At 43.6% G+C, this 17467-nt stretch overlaps 1 long non-coding RNA gene across 1 annotated transcript in view; it reads left to right on the top strand.

The window, feature by feature from the left end:
* The first annotated feature begins 13595 nt into the window (after positions 1-13595).
* LOC132249130 (uncharacterized) overlaps positions 13596-17467 on the top strand; it is a 170565-nt gene continuing 166693 nt past the window's right edge. The window contains exon 1 of the long non-coding RNA XR_009460530.1: positions 13596-13654. This is a non-coding gene — a long non-coding RNA (uncharacterized LOC132249130). The remainder of the gene's footprint in view (positions 13655-17467) is intronic.

A 17467-nucleotide genomic window follows, 5' to 3' on the forward strand; every position in this document is an offset into this window, starting at 1 on the left:
TCTGGAGGGAGACCCACCACGAAACAGGTTCAGCTCAGTGGATATGGGGGAGAAATTCAGGAAGCTCCTGTCTGGCAGGATGTTCCCTTGCAAATTGACAGATTGCAAGGACAAGTAGAGTGCTGTGCTCATGAGGGAAATGAGAAGGGAATCCTAGGAGTTCCTTTCCTCCAGGCATTTCAGCTAACTGTAGATCTAGCTAATGGGGTGTTATGGAAGTTAAAAGGAGGACCTGCAGAAGTCTCTGCTGTGCATCGTTGTGCTGCCATAAAGGCACCTACTGCCACACTAACCTCTATTAGTGATCCATGGGTACAGGAATTTCCCAGTGTGTGGACTAAACATAAGGCAGAGTGTGGAAAAATAAATGCTGAAGTTTTGATTGAAGGAAAAGATCCCTCTCCTCAAAGACAGTATAAATACCCAGCTGCAGCAGAGGAAGGCATTAAAATGACTATTGATAGTCTCTTAGAACAAGGAGTGCTTGTGCCTATGCAAAGTATTTGCAATGCACCAGTATGGCCAGTCCTTAAAGCAGACGGGGTCACTTATAGAATGACAATAGACTTTCGTGCCTTAAATGCAGCCACCCCTGCCGCTGCTCCTGTGGTAGCTAAATATAATGAGATCTTAGCAGCAGTAGCAGCTGGCTCCAAATGGTTCTCTGTAATCGATTTGGCTAATGCTTTCATGGCTATACCCCTCCACCCTTCATGTTGGTATAAGTTTGCTTTCACCTACAGGGGACAACAATATGCCTTCGGCCGAACTCCCCCAGGTTTCCATTCCTCTCCTAGTATTTGCCATGCCCATGTCACTAAAATGTGGAACCATTTGAGCCCTAACCACTCTCATGTAATTTCATATGTGGATGACATTTTGATACACACCCCCACTGCAGAAACGAACAGAGAAATCACTAAGGAGGTGCTGACTATAGTACAGGAAACTGGATTTAAGGTAAATAGGGAAAAGGATCAGTTAGTGCAGCAACAAGTGAAATACCTGGGTGTATGCCTTGGAGAGGATGGCAGGACTCCAGATCAGCAAAGGGTAGAAACCGTAGGAAAGCTGCCTGCTCCCACAGACTCTCTTATGCTCTTATGAACTGATTCTTGGCATATGAGGGTGTCAGCCTGTCCATGCTGATCAGCCCGGCCAGGTCAGGCGTGTCACATTAACTTGTGCGTGTTTATGTGTATGACTGATTTGGTGACTGGAGGAACCCAGTCCCATTGAGATTGAGTCCTGCAAGATAGCTCCACTGGGGGTGAGGGCTTGCAGAAGGGAGAAATACAGCTCCGTATAGTAACACAAGCAGCACATTGACAGAATCACTAAGACCCTAGAAACTATCCCTAATAAATGAGCACACCCCAAAGTAATGGGCAAATTTGGTAACACACCCAAAGTCCTAAGCTTGACCAGGAGTTTGCCCGGGAACTGGATGAGGCCGCATGCTCCAGGACCATGTTTGTCATGGGTGACTTCAATTACCCAGACATCTCATGGGAGGATCGCTCAGCAAAATCTGAGCGGTCGCAAAGCTTCCTCTCGTGCGTGGATGACCTCTATCTGACTCAAGAAGTCTATGGGCCAACGAGAGGCAAAGCGCTGCTCGACCTGGTACTGGCTACTGGGGATGACCTAGTTGGTGACCTAGTGATCGATGGGAAGCTGGGTGACAGCGACCACGAGCTGATCACCTTCACCATCCGCCAAAAAGCTGGCAAGTCAGTCAGCAACATGCAAGTCCTTGACTTCAGGAAAGCCGACTTTGACAAGCTCAGGAGGCTTGTCAGTGAGGCCCTAAGGGACCATGACCACAGAGAAAGGGGAGTTCAAGAAGAGTGGTTGCTCCTCAAGGGAGCAATCCTCAATGCACAAACTAAGTCTATTCCATCTCGGAGGAAAGGCAGCAAGAGGGCACAGCAGCCCCCCTGGCTCTCCAGGGACCTAGCAGACCTCCTGAGGCTAAAAAGAAAGGCCTACAAAGGATGGAGGATGGGAATTGCCTCCAAGGAGGATTATTCTGCACTGGTCCAGTCCTGTAGGGAGCAGACAAGGAAAGCCAAGGCTGCAACTGAACTCCAGCTAGCTTTGAGCATCAAGGACAATAAAAAGTCCTTTTTCAGATATGTGGGGAGCCGGAGGAAAAGCAGGGGCAACGTTGGACCCCTGCTGAACCAGATGGGGCAACTGACAACTGACGCCCAGGAAAAAGCCAACCTATTAAATAGGTACTTTGCGTTGGTCTTTCATCAGTCCCATGGGACGCCCATGCCCGCTACGGGACAGGGAAGTCCGGGTGAGGGTGATCCCCTGCCCTCCATTGATGCTGACTTCGTGAAGGAACATCTTGAGAAGCTGGATACCTTCAAGTCAGCCGGCCCTGACAATCTTCACCCCAGGGTACTCAAGGAGCTGGCGAGCATCATAGCCCAGCCTCTAGCACAGATCTTTGAAAACTCTTGGCGCTCTGGTGTAGTGCCCGAAGACTGGAAGAAGGCCAATGTGGTGCCTATCTTAAAGAAAGGGAGGAAAATGGATCCGGCTAACTATAGGCCCATTAGCCTGACTTCTATTCCGGGGAAGATCTTAGAAAAGTTTATTAAAGAGGCCATCCTTAATGGACTGGCTGGCGCCAATCAGCTGCTTGGCTGCCGATTCCTCTGCTGCTGCTGCTAAATCAGTCTAAATATTGTTTTCTTATGGTGAAATATAATGCTCATATCTGATACAGGATACAGATATTTGTCTCTCCATTGAGCATTATATTCATCCACAAGTATTCTTAAGAAAATATTTAAAAGAATGGCAAACTAAATAAGATTAGGTTCTAAATCTCCTGAGTACAGATATTAAAGGAAGAATGATTTTTTTTTCATGTTGTACTGCATTATAGATAAATCCTTTTTTAATCAAATCTGTAATGATGCCAATGGATTCACAGGCAAAAGGGCTCACCTGTAACATCTGCTGTTATATAGACTGTCCTCCAATTTGTTACAGATAAGCAAAGAAGTAACCACAATACTTAACATTTCCACTTTTCCTTGAAATACTTGGTGCTTTAATGGAAAAACCAGACAAAGTAAATTAAAATGACCTTGCTTTTTTGAATTAGTAAGGGCTGGTGCATGCAGGCACTAAATCAATGGTTGGCATCAGCCTTGCTTAGCTGTATGGAGGCCTGTAGTAGGCCTCTCATAATTTGAGAGGCAAAATATCTATCTTTTCAGATTCCAGTGCTTGTCATACACTCTCCCTGGAACCCACTGTGCTAACACCTGTCTGGACTTCAGCTTTGAACTGAAGCTGACTTAATGACTTGGCAATTGAGCTGCATAGATCTACACAGTAAAAATAAATTCCCAAGAGACATCAAAGCTCTTGTATACTGAGGGCAGGGTCCAGTGCTGAAGACTGGCTATGATACAATTGATCTTTGTTTTACTATTTTAGGTTGTATCAAGACAAAACTTAATGTACAAGTTACAGTAAAATTGATGGTGTTATTATTAGAACCTTTAGATTACAAATTTCTTTTTTTAAAGAAAAGGCTTTATATAACATAACCAACTTCAAGTTTAATTTTTTTTCAAGTGATTGCAATAACTGTCTTAAAAGACTTTTCCAGTCTGTCTTGAAAATAGAATGCTTTTAAATGTCCAGGAAGTTTCACACTATACAGTTTGTTATGAATACTTTTAATGGTAGTTTATTCTTGCAAAAAATAATGATTGTGATCTCCTGTATGTTGGAATAGATGCAGATAGTACAGCATTTTGTTCATGAAAAGGACAACACTGAGTAAGGTTACCTAATTGAAAATTCATATAGATATGGATAACTAATTTGACTGACATATACATATTGCTGTTTCTAGAAGGTATATAACTACATACCATTCTATAGAGACTGACATACTAAAAATCTAGCATATAGGATCATAGGAGAGTAGGTCTGGAAGGGACTTCTCAAGGTCAAGTCCAGCCTCCCCCTCAATGCAGGATCATTCCTTACTAAACCATCCTAGCCAAATGACTGTCTAACCTGTTTTTGAAAACTTCCAAGAATGGAGATTCCACAGTTTCTCTATTTAGCCTTTTCCAAAGCTTGATTGCCCTCATAGTCAGAAAGTTCCTCCTAATCTCTGTAGCAGGACACCAAGAAGTGCCTGCTACTTTAAAGGGCAGAAGCAGCCTGGCCAGGCTGCTCAGAGGGCTAAGAAGAGCCCCAAAGCTGAAGGTTGCCTGAGTAACAGCCTAAGAGGGTAATTGGCCAGCACCTGCAGTCAGTCACATGACTGGGAGGGAGCAGGGCACTGGGGATATATAAACCCAGGGCTAGAGCTAGTAGGAGCTCTCTTTCTAGCAGCTGTCAGGGAAAGGAGACCCTGTACAAATGAGCTACCTGAGACTAGGTGCTGCTCACTTTGTTGCCTACAAGAATAGTGAGGCTCCAGGAGTTTAAAGTACCTAAGGCTAAGAAATGCGGTCCTAAGGAGAGAAGTTTTACCTTCTTGAAGAGACAAAATGCAGTCTCCATTAGCGTTATGTTGTGGCCCAGGGACTTGTATTTGTGTTGTGATTTATACCGGAGGACCAGGATGAGGCTATAAGGGGAGGTTTGGAGGCTTCATTAGCGCTCAGAGAAAGGGGCACATGATCTGGGCACAGCTCAATGATGCAGACAAAGACAGGTGCCAGAGAAAGAGGTACAGAGCCAGGTGCAGAGAAAGAGATGTGGAGCTGGATGCCAGGGATAGGCATGGAGAGTCAGATGTCAGAGAAAGGTGCAGAGCACCAGGGAGAGAGACCCAAAGTCAGGCACCAGAGAACTCAGTGCTTGAGTGGTGTAGAGAGACAGGAGCTGGAGGGCTCTGTGCCAAGAGGGTGTATAGAGTTGATAACAACAGCGTAACATCCGCGAGGCATAGGGCATGATATTGGAAGGTTGGAGTCATGTGTAAACCCCTACAGATTGGGGCATAAAATGTGCAGCTTCCCACATTATTATAAATAGTGTCTTAAAAACAAGGTGTGGCAGGAGAAACTGGGCAAACTGCCATAGATAACTAGGTGGACTGGTATTGAGCCAGGCCCTGGAGAGTGCTCACTGTCACAATCTCCAGCTAAATTTCCCCTGTTGCGCCTTGAGTCCATTGGTTCTAGCCCTGTCCCCTACAGCCACAGAGAAAAGCCTCCACCCTCTCTATAACTTCCCTTCAGGTATTTGAAGACTGTTATCAATTCCACCTTCAGTCTTCTCTTCTCTGGGGTAGTGGTTTTTAGCCTTTTGTGAAGTGGGCCGAGGTAGAAATCAAGGTGAGGGAACGGAGAAAAAGTCTGCACTGGGAGAACGCCATTTTCGGAGTAGCTGTACCTTTAAGATAGGAAGAGACGAGAAGGAGCAGAGCAGCATGTGAGGGATGGGAGAATGGAGCATGGGCTTGGAGGGAGGAGGCAGAGATGGAGAAGTCCAGGGAGGCAGTTCCAACCCAGAAAGAGAGGACTTGTCAAGAATAGGGAGTCTGGAGTCCCTGGATAAGTAGGGCAGCATTTTGATCACTCGGAGATTGAAAAAAAAAAGGAGAATTGAAACCATGAGAAGAAGGAAGCAGCAGATGCCCAGAGGTCTTGCAATGAGGACAAGTTATTTCTTATATGGTTTGAGGGGGTTTCTTTCATTATTGTTGCTTTCACGGGAGTTCAATTGGTACTGTCAGTGCTATGGAGTATATCAGGGAGAGGAAGAACTCAAGTTCATGCTGCTCCCACACCCAGGTAGGCAGGAGGCAAATGTGCACAGAGTAACTCTGTAAGATAATACCTCCCTGCAAAAATTTAAAGGAGAAGAAAAGAATAGACAGAAAGTAATACCCTGGTTAAACAAACAATTTTTAAATTTTTTTTTTGTAAATAGGTCTGGATCTATTTACAAAAATCTGTAAGCTTTGGAGCTTTCTGAAGGTAGAAACCAAAATGTGTGAAACAGTGGAAAGGAGCACAAGTTGTATTGAAGTTAATTATTGGCAGCAAAAAAAAACAAATTTTCAATAAAGAGATTTGATCAAACATATGTGGATTGTATTCCATCAAAAAGTGCTCTGATGTGTTGCAAGGGAACTTGAATAGAGGTATTGCAAAAAAATTAAAATATTGTCCTGTTGTCAGCGTCCTACTGCATAAGAATAATAAAAAAAAGAACCTCCCGACCATTAATAAAAATTAGATCAAAACATGGCAGGTGAGAACTGATCTATAATGCAAAATGACTAACATCCAGCAATTAAGTGGGTGGAATTTTTTCAAAAAAAATATAACAAATAAACAAAGAAGAGCACGCTCATAAGGAGAAACCTCACACCTTTCCTCAAAAGTCTTGCTACCCAGACCGTTAATCATTTTTGTTGTTCTGCACTGAACTCTTTTCAAACTGTCCACATCTTTCTTGAAGTATGGGGCCCAAAACCAGACATAGTACTCCAGGTGAGGTCTCACTAGTGCTGAACAGAGCAGAAGAATCACTTCCCTTGATGTGCAAGTGACAGTCTCATTCATACAACCCAGAATGCTATTGGCATTATTTTTTGCACCAAGAGCATACTTTTGGTTTATATTCAGCTTATGGTGTATGTTGGCTTTGAATTTACAACCCAGTCCTGATGCCTTGTTTCTGGTGAGCACAACCTTCAGCCTGACCACAACTCCTCCAGTTGATAATAGGTAAATTTTATTGAGTGATAGGAAATAAGAGTAGGGCAGGCAATGCAAGCAAGATAATTACAAAATCAATTACCCAAAATTCCCAATGCTAAGAATATACACAAGGTGAGTGGTGTGTTTGGTCATCACATAAACACCACCGTGAGGTTCTTTGCTTGTGTGTCTGATGTCTTGGAGGTTGGGGGCCGATGCCAACTTTCTCCTTTTGTATTTTTTTTCTGCTGATGTCTCTTCATTTCCAGGTACCGTTGATTGGTTTCCTTGTGGCCATCATGCTGTCCATGTTTCTGTTTTATCAGCCAAAATCCTATCTTCATAAACCAATCACATGCACACACCTTAATTTGGTCACCTCATTCTGGAAATCTCAAGGGTTTTTGCAACTGGGCACTGTAACCCTGGAGCCAGCCTTATCTTTTATTATGAAAATAATGTTTGGATGTTTTTAATTTCCCAGGATGTGTATACCCATTGGCCTGAAACATCCTGTCTGCCTTGAAGGCTGTGAAACTCTGTGACAAAAAGGGTTTTAGAAATCAGTTAACCCTTGCCATTCCCATGAACCATTGTTCTAATGCAATATCTACTTTACCTACAAGCTAGTTCTTAAAAGCAAACCTCTAAATACCTGTTTGTGCATGCGAAACTTGCAAGGATGTATTTAAATGTTGCTAAATCTTATCAACCTTATATTCATCTTGATCACAGTAATGGATAAGCATCCTCTAAGGAATTTCACTGATTTGTCAAGGTTTGTTAGAGATGAGAAAATGTCAGTCATCACTTACCTTTTCAATATGGAAGCTGTGATATTTAACTCGGTCCAATAGTCTTGCCTCTGTTAGTTGGCTATAAGTTGCAATGAAATGCAATTTTTAAATGAAAATTCAAGATGTTCCACATCACTAATTGATTCTGGATTTTTACTCTTCCTTGGAGGCTTGTAGTACTGTAATGGAAAAAAAAAAATTAATGAGGGAGAGCAGTTCACCGCGCATTTGCAGGACAAGAAAAAACTTGGTTTCCAAACAAAGCTAGTTAACTATTATACACAGCAATACAGAATTTAAATCAATTTTGACCTTTCATTTGTATGTTGTAAGTAGCATTTTACTTGAAAATGTACTGATGGAACATTATCATTGCAAAGTCAAGAAATTAAATGTTAGAAAAAGGCTAAAATTAAGATAGGCAGCATAGAGTTTTTTTCAGACAAATAACTTTCCAAAAAATATAATTTTACATCATTTTTTAGGTTACATATTGGAAACAAAACCTAAATCTTTATTTTAAAATATTGCTACTATTTGAGATTTTATCAAAGCTTAAATTTCAAAATAATTTCAAGATTTAACAAAATCAACAATAAAACATCTTTTAAGCCCAAATAGCTATTATACTCCTGTAAAACTATCTCTTGCATACCCTGTACATAATTAAAATAAGATTTCCTTCACTGAGCCCATTTTTTTTTTTTTAAGGCAAGCTATGGATAATATTGTAGGAATGTGTCTAAAACTGATTTGAAGACTTCAAGTGACTGAGAACACAAGGCAAGAATTGTTGTGGATGACATCTTTTATTGGACCAAATGTATGGTTGGAATAGATTTAGGCAAGCTTTGGGTATCACAGTCCACTTCTTCCGGTCTCCTGGGACCATAATTAAGGCTAAGTACTGAAGTTCAAAATGCCCTTGGCAAAAGTGATTTAGCTATCATGCCTTTCTTAAAGAACAACAAGCTATGTATGGTTGTATGTATGGAAGGTATGTTCATACCAAACAGATGCTTGCTGGGGGGGGGGGGGGGCGCGGGCAGGCTTACTGCAAGAAGCCAGTAGATAGGCGAGCTCTCGTACACCACTCAGCATGCTCCATGGCTCCCGAGGATGCTGGAGACTCCTAAGCAAAGCTGAATGAGCAAACCATCCCTGATTGGCTGCCTGGAGCAAGGCAGCAAAGGAGCAGTGGTTCCCATCCCCCTCCTCCCCTTGCCCCCACTGTTCTGTCAGCAACAGGATTCTGAGAATCAGGGCAGAAGCAATCTCCAGGCCAAGCTGGGGACCCCCAGAGACCATGATCTATATGGGGAAACTCATCTACTAAGTGCTGGCAGAGGTAGGTTGGCACCAGCATCTCCCCAGAGCCACGTTAAGGGCTGGAGGAACCTGTATCACCTGAACCTGCTGCAGGTCAGGGGAGGGCAGGAGGGGTTTAGGGCAGGATTGCTTGGGGTCAGGATGGACATGGGCATGGTCACATATGGATACACCCCTAAGCCCTGCATCTCACCAAATAGCAACAGCAGCAGCTCTGCTCAGAGCCAGGCTGGAGGTGTGCACACACACTAGGGAAAAGGAGTCCCCCTGCCATAAGGGGGCCTGGCTAAGTCCACACCAAGACCCAAGTGAAATTGGTGGGTAGGGCTGGCTGGCAGGGGGGCTCCTTTTCCACACCCCCTGCCAGAATTCCTGGTGTGGTGAAAAGCAATGCTTCACTGCAGTCCCTGGCTCCAGATGTGGGAAAGGAGACCCCCCCCCCAGCCAGGCTTCTGCACTCTGTGGGATTGGGGAGGCTGTGGGAAAAAGCCCTCCTTCTCCCTGTCCCCAAACAAGCTATGGCTCATAGCTGGCTGGAGAGAGGCCATGGAGCTGGGATCAGAGGCTGTCATTGACTCAGGGCAGTGACAGCTGAGGGGGTGGGGCCAGCCAAGTGCTTGGGAACACCAGACAAGCTCTGCCCAAGGTGAGCACGCCACCTTGCAAGGGGCCCATGGAATGCTAGTGGATGTGACCTAGTTTAACACCCAGTGGCATTCTGTAACCTAAAGCCCTGTAGTCTGATACTACATCCATTAAGTGTTAACATTAGGGCTGTGCGAAATTTCACCAGCCATTTCATTTTGACACCGCTTTGACTCATTTTGAGCTTGAAACAGTGAAATCAATATGAAACAAAGGGCTTTGAAACAGCTTTGAAACAAAACGAAGCTAGTCGAAACATTTTGAGTTTAGAAGCAGCCAGCAGCCAGGTGGTGGGAGACAGGGGAGAATCACGGCTGTGCTCCCAGTGACTCCAGGCTCAGCTAGGTGGGGAGCACAGCCCTGGCTCTCCCCACCACCTTGCCTGGGATGCAGAAAACCTATCACAGTGCAGGGGACAGGAACTAAGCCCCAGCTCAGTTCCCCTCCCCAGTGCTGCAATTGGGCTGGAGAAAGGAACTGGGCTGGATTGCTCAGTTTCCCTCCCCAGCCTTATGATCAGGCTGGGGGAAGGCAACTCAGCCCAGCTGGGCTGAGTTTGCTTCCCCAGCCTGATGGTTGCCCTGGGTTGGGAACTCAGCCCAGCTGGGCTGACTTCCTTTCCCCAGCCCGAGCGTAGTGCTGGGGAGGGGAACTGAGCAATCAGACTTAGTTCCCTTCCCCAGTCCCAGGCATCAGCACTGGCTTCCCTTCTTCATCTGGCAGGCAGATCAAGGGTCCTTAGCCCCGGGAGGACTGGCACAGCCCCCGCAGCTCTGCTGGGGTTGAGCCCCCATCTGCCTACCAGATGAGATGGGCTGTTTTGAGCTTCCCCATTATAGCAAATGGATGAAACGTTGAAACAGCCTCACTGTGTGAACAAAGTGAAATGGAACAGCTGTTTCGAATCTAAATTAAATTTGAAACAAAATGCTGTTCTGTCAAAACCTCGAAATTCAAGTCGAAACAGAACAGTGCCATTTTACACAGCCCCAGTTAACATAGAGTGTGATGCACCATTTTTTTATAGCGTTCTATGAGCTATGAACATCTGTTCTGTTATGGCTATAGAGCGCTTTCTATATGTTTTATAGCACAATAGTTGTAATATCTGTACCTAGCCTAAGTTTCCACTTGACCTTCTCATTGTAAGATTGAAAAGCTTAAACCTCTCAACTGTAAATCTCTTTTATCCTGATCTCTAATTTTGCTCTACTATGACCCATCTTTAATATTTTCCTCTACTATGAGCCATCTTTAACTTTTCAAAATCTTTCTTCTGAAATATAGTCAACAGAACAGGAAACAATATTCCAAATGGCATCTAAACTACCCAAAATACAGAAGTAAATATTGCTTATTTGTGATAGCAGCTATTAGGTACTAGGCACTTTCCAAAACCTTAAAAATATCATTCTTGGTTCAGGGACCTCAAAATCCAAGGGGCTGACTGGGAATCTATTTTATTTACATAAGAAAAATGATTGTTTTCATATAGGTGAACAATAACATTAGCATAAACTGTTCAATGTCATCCTTCAGGATAAGGTCTGCTTTTAAACTATGCCATCATCCATGCAATACTTTATGTTTAGAAAAATAATTTCTGTTACTTGTTGGAGCTTCAAGGAATGTTATTTTATTTTTTTACATTGACAGCAGCAGACCTCCAGGACACATTGTCAAGTTGAATTCCTGCATAGGGTTTTATTTTTCCCCTTTCTTACATATTACAGATATACTTAAGGAGTTGCTCATTCTTTTCTTTAATTTAATTTGAGCTTCTATAAAAGAGTCCCACCAATACCCCATCTTCTGCTTTTTCAGTAAAAACTTTGATTCATAAGCATTTAAAATCATCTACTGCCTCATTCAGTGCTAAAGGCAACAGAACTAATGAAAGTTAGGCTGGCTGTAAATCAATAATTCTTTTTCTTAAAAAAAATACAGTGTGTATAGTAGGAAGCATGCAAATAAAGATGAAAAACACATACAAACCACACTGAAACAAAAGCAAAAGTTTACAAAGATATTTTTCCCATAGTGAACAAAATGTAACAAAAAGTTCAAAGCCTTTTTGATTTTTTTTTTTTTCCCAAGGAAGATGCTTACACCCCCTAGATTAGTTAATATACCTTGTGGTTAGACACACAGAACAGGAACTTGAATCTGGCTATTGGTTGTTCTGGGGAGGATCTTCTTCCCCATGCCTGCTCCATATACACTCTAACTGAAGCAGACCAGCTTCAGACCAGACAGAACCCATGCAGACAGCCCTGTCCCTGGCCCACCCATGCCTGCTCCAGACTGCCCACCCATGCTGAGCAGTCCAGAGCAGGCACCGGGGTCAGGGCTGGGGCTGTGCATTAAGCTGTTGTTGGGCACTGGTGGTGGTGGAAGGGAGAAGATGCAGGGCATGTGGGCTGTCGGGTGGAGGAGTTCTGACTGGTGTGCAACAGGTCCCCAGAACTGCCTGTGTGGCCCAGAGGCCCAAATAATTGCCCATCCCTGAACTAGAGGCTATGGAGGACAGTACAACGGAAGGAGAAACAGAGAATTATGGAAAAGGATGAAGATCAAGAGCAAGCAGAGAAAAAAATAGAGGAAAATACGTGGCAGGAGCAAGTTAAGGAGGGAAGGAAGCAAAGCAGGAAAACTAGGCGAGAGAACACATGGACAGAGGAAAGAAGGGCAAAGGAGATGAGGCAATTGAATCAGAGGATCATAAAATGTTTTGGGGCAGTTCCTATCTGCCACAAACTTAGAAACCACCACCTGATATGGTATGGAAATCATACATCTTTAAAATAATTGTGGTAATTATATCGTTCTCGTGTAATGGAAGAGTTTAGCTTCATCCACATTATACAGTGTTTAAATTGGGATTTCTGCTATATTTTATCTCAGCTACTCTGTCAGTAATGCTGTGTGCCAGCAAACATTATCAGACTCCAAAAGAGAGATTAGCGTACTTTAATGTTAGACAGGCCTAAAATATAACTTAGGTTTGCTATGACACTCGCTACACTCCTATCTTTATTGTGGGCTTCCCCATCAAACTACCAGAAGAATCTCTTGAAAAGCTGTAGCAATTCTTTTTCCTTCCATCACTGTTTCACAGGAAGGCATGTTATCCTACAGAAGTCTTAATACAAACTATGTCACTGTTTCTCCAGCAAGCGTGGATAGTGGTGCTGGATAGTGGTTCATATATCATGGAAATTTTGAGTCTGAGGTGGTCTGTGACTTCCTTAAATAGTGCTCATTGCACCTGCATATTCAAAGTATTCAGGTTCAAGGAGGCTTGAGAAGGACAGTGAAGGTGCCTCTAAGTATATTTATATATTTAGCAAATGAAAATCCACAAAGCCAAGCAATATCCTCCTTGTTAGCTGAGTTCAAAGTTATTAATCCACCTCTTAGTTTGTAGAGGGGACACTCCTAAGTAATGTAAGGCACTGTTCTTACATCTCCACAAGTGCACAGTTGGTTAACACTTAGGCCCCAGTGGTGAAGGATGGCTGTGCAGGGACCTTGGCCTATCCTGAACCTGTTTACCAGGGACCACTCTTGCCGTGGTAGTTCAAAGCGAGCAGGGGTTTGAGTGGGGTTTGTCACAAGGAACTTGTTTGTGACTCCTCATGATTCCCATTCCTTGATCCAGAGGGCATCTGCAGACAAATCATGCTCAGGAAGGTTGCTCCACAAGGGGCATCATGAAGGGATGTGGGCCTTGGGTGGATTAAATAGGTTGTTTCAGAGTGATGAGTAAAGTGCAGCATGAATAGTTTTGACCAACTTTTGGGTTATCATCAGTCAATGGAGATGTGAGGGAGTGTTATTTGTGGGGACAGGAAGCCAGGGGAGGGGAGCTGAGCAGAGGGTTCAAGTTATGGAATGTATGGTTGCATTCATCTGAGTGTCAACAAGATGTACGTGTGATGACTTTTGCCAGACAGGTGCACATGTAACAGGGTGTGCTCTGTTACTCACAGGGGCATAAGCAGCAGCAAGGCAGCCTGCAGCTGGTTGCAATCTTCAGTAAGGCACAATTTCCTGACTGGGAGCAGGGCCCAGCTGTTCCCTATAAGATCAGGGCCCCAAGCAGCAAGGCCAGCAGTCTGCTGCTACCAGTCAGGAGAACACCACATAGTTGGAGCTGCTGCTCACAACAGCTTGGAGGTAAGGGCAGAAGCTACGGGGATGGCTGGAGGCTCCTGGTCCTAGGACATGACCTAAAACTACATCCTGCTGGGGCTGATTGGTGTGATACTGCCAGTGTTGGGGCAGTCTCCAGGAAACGTCATACCTGGGGCCTCCCCAGGGAAGAGTGAGTATGGGGTGCCAGAAAGCCTCAGCTTCTGCTGCCTTGTGGGTGACCTCATGGAGGGGAAAGGCTAGGGGAGCACACCTCAAAGAACAAAGCAAGGGCCCAGACTTATCATGAATCCTGAGGCAGGTTCCTGACCAGGTAAAGGGGTCAGAGACAGTGCCCAGACTCACTGAGAGTTCTGAGGCTGCATTAAGGAGCCAAGTGTGTGGCTCCAGGAGGGTAGGGCCCTGAGTCTGTGCGGAGCTATGTGTGAAGTTTCTGGGGTGAAGGTATAAGGGGTTATAGCCTAGTGTAGGGCAGGGGATGAGGCTTGGAGCCCTGAAAGGGAATAGGGCTTGGAGCCTAGAGTGGGGCTTGGAGCCCTGAAAGGGAATAGGGCTTGGAGCCTAGAGTGGGGCTTGAAGCCCTGAATGGGAATGGGGCTTGGAGCCCAGAGTTGCTGGGGGCTTGAAGTCTAGAATTTTTAGGGGCTTGGATCCCTGAATGGGTAGGGGCTGGGAGGCTTGAGAGATGAACAAAAGGAGAGCCCAGTGTAAAGGTGCTGGGACTAAGCTCCAGTGGGGAGTGAGAGTCCCATGTGAGACTCTGGAGCTTGGGTCCCAGTGTGAGACACTGGAGGAACATGGATGCCATCTGCGAGGCATAGGACACAGTAAAGGGAAGGTCAGAGCTATGTATATGGGCCTTGGCATTAGGGCAGTAAATGGGCAGCCTCCTGCCTTATTGATATCGTTCAATCATTGTCATCAAGTTTGGGCAGGTGAGGTAGGCAGGCAGTCTGCCCAGAGACAAGTAGGCAGGCCAGCAATCTGACTGGCCCCAGGACACCCACTTGTTACGTAGGGCAAGAGCTGAGGTCCGGAGTGTTGTGGCAGCAGCTCCCCACATTGATCCAGCAAGCTTGGCTAGCAAGTTATTTTGGGATTTGACTTTTGCTGCTGTTTTCTTTAGATGCTTCAAGACAGTCAGGGTTCTGTATAAATACACTCCCAAGTATGCTGGGCAAGGATCATGCCTTAGTCTCCGACCACCCATATAGATATTACATTCTTTTTTGACACTGGCATTGTGGAGATGAAATACATTTGATACAGTTTTGATAGGACTCAACGTGAGCTGCCATGTGGTGAAGTAGTCTGCCAGCTTTGTCACATCTTTGTTCAGGGTCTGGTCCAGAATGCAGAAAGATGGAGCTTGAGTGGCATAGCAGATGTCAACAGAATAGATGAACTTGTGATATGTGGTTGTTGATAGATCGTTTATATCTAGGTATAGATATAGAGATACGAGACATTCTGTCTGTTTACAATGTCATTTGCTTAAACAGGAAGTCGGAACAAGTTAGCCTTGGATGGCTTTTCAGTCTTCAATCTAACAATGGGACCATAGGCTGATAGCGTGGCTTCAATAACTAAATTCTAAATAAAAGATAAAGGTGTTATTCCTTTTTAAAGTTTTACTCTACCATAGTAACTACAGGGAATAGTAGAGATGCAAGGAAAATCCAAGTCGGGAAAATGAAACAGAGTTCTTAGGGGGTTAAAATCTGAGCCTGAAAATTAAGGGCATAGCTGAGGAGCAAACTGATGCTTCGTTTCCAGAGGGTGGCATGGACAGTTTAATGTAAATTAAAATTTTCTGATATGCATATTTTGTTCTGACAAAGCTAAGTTTGAGTGTTCCTTCTGTAAATACATGGTTGGAGAATGGGTGCAGTGGCCAGGAGGGTGTGGAAGGAATCATGGGGTTTTACCTGAAGAGAATTGAAGAAATTATATCTGTCATTTGAGAAGGTTCACCAGAAAGAGACTGAAGACAGGTGAAAAATGTGACTATCCATGAACTTGAGAGGATATGCAATATCAGCAATAGTCTAGATTGCCTTTTCCAAAGTTTAAGGAAACAGTTCACAAAATAGATTAACGTTTTTCTTCAAATGAACAAATTCACCCATCCCTAATGAGTCATACACAGGTCAAATGAAAAATGCTCTGACGTTTTATGGGTGTTCTAAGTGGTTTATAGACACCAATGCTGATAAAGCTTAGAAGAGTAATTAACTTTCAATGTGGCCTATGTAGCAATGATAGTGTTGAATCTGGGATGATTTTTATGTGGTAGTAGGGATCCAGGTTTGTGTGTGTAACATTTTTTCTAACGATGCAGTTGTATAATATTCTTTCCATCTTCCTTGGTGATGGAACATCTGCCCTTTTTTCATGAGTATAACTCATCTTTAGCTGTCTCTGTCACAGTTCTCAGATTATTTTGTCAGTGCTTCACTCGTGCTCAACTTAATTTTAAGATCAATGAACTTACTTGCCAATTTGACAGGACTATCAGTTGTTTGTGCAATTAATTAACACACACGCACACGTGTGTGTGTGTGTGTATGTATGTGTGTATATATAGCTCAACAGATCTTACCAAACTTAATTGCCACTCAATCACACAGTGAAATTTTCCTGAAATTAAAACCCTATTCAGCAAGAAGAGTGAAACTTCAGCTGCTTCAATTTGAGCAACACATCTGTGGGGAGTGACCTCACCTTAATGAACAGGAGTTGGGTTCTGCAGATCAAGAGGCAATCCTGCCTTGGAGTGGTGTAACTTTAAACCACGTAACTAGTACTGTAAGCCACTTAAAGTTTTTAATTTGGGAACAATTCAGGTATAAGAGTTCCAGGAGCTGCCCAGAATGAGTGTGTAACAAGGCTCATAGGTAAACAACTTTCTAGTTAAAACAATAAAATCTACAATGCTAGGTTTAATAGCCCATAATCTTTCTGTATCCAACTGCTATAATTATGACTCTTCGTATCAGCAGCCATGTTCTCCAGTGTACACTTTACCTGCAGAATGGGCCTAAAAGTGCAATTGTAGAAGCAGCCCTATTGACAGGAATCATTCCCTTTGGAAATGTGCTTCAGTGCCTGAGAGAGAGAGAGAAAATCTGACTGGGGCATGTCTTCAGGCTTACACCAGTCTTATACTGCATGTTCAGACAAAAGGCCTTGTTGATTCCATCAGTCATTTGTTGCTCTGACTCATTGATTTCAATGGGAGTTAAAGTTGCCGCAGTAAGGACGTTAGGATCAGGGTCTTTATCTAGACATAATGGATCCATTCTTCAAGCTGTCACAACATATTCAGGAAGGTCAACATTTTTTGTGTTTATAATAAGTAAAACCAGAGGGAACTGGGAGAATGGGAAGGGAAGAGGAGATAAGAACAAGTAGGATAGATGATGAGAAAGCAAGCAGGAAGGATGTGATAGTACTTCATTTCCTTGTGAGTTACTGAGAGAGATAATCAGTGATCTACTTGTTTTGTTTTTACATGTCCCTACCCCATGACATTTAAATGTTTTTTTTTTTAAGAGGTAGAAGGAGATAAGAATTTTATTTTGCTGCTTTGTCAACTTTAACAATTATTTTCATATTAACTATTTAACATGATTGTTATCCAGTCCAAGTTTCAAAGTGAAGCCTATCAAGCTCCAAAGTAATTTTCTTCACCTCAGTGCTTTGGACACTATCTTGGTATCTTGATTTTAAGTTTACTTGTTATTCCAGTATCACAGAAATGAGATGCTAAATACCTGGTAAAATTTCCCAGGAAAAGAATGATCCTGAAGGGCAATGCTAAGTTTTAACAAATCC

Source organism: Alligator mississippiensis, chromosome 3 (assembly GCF_030867095.1).
Source record: "Alligator mississippiensis isolate rAllMis1 chromosome 3, rAllMis1, whole genome shotgun sequence".
Classification (NCBI taxonomy): domain Eukaryota; kingdom Metazoa; phylum Chordata; order Crocodylia; family Alligatoridae; genus Alligator; species Alligator mississippiensis.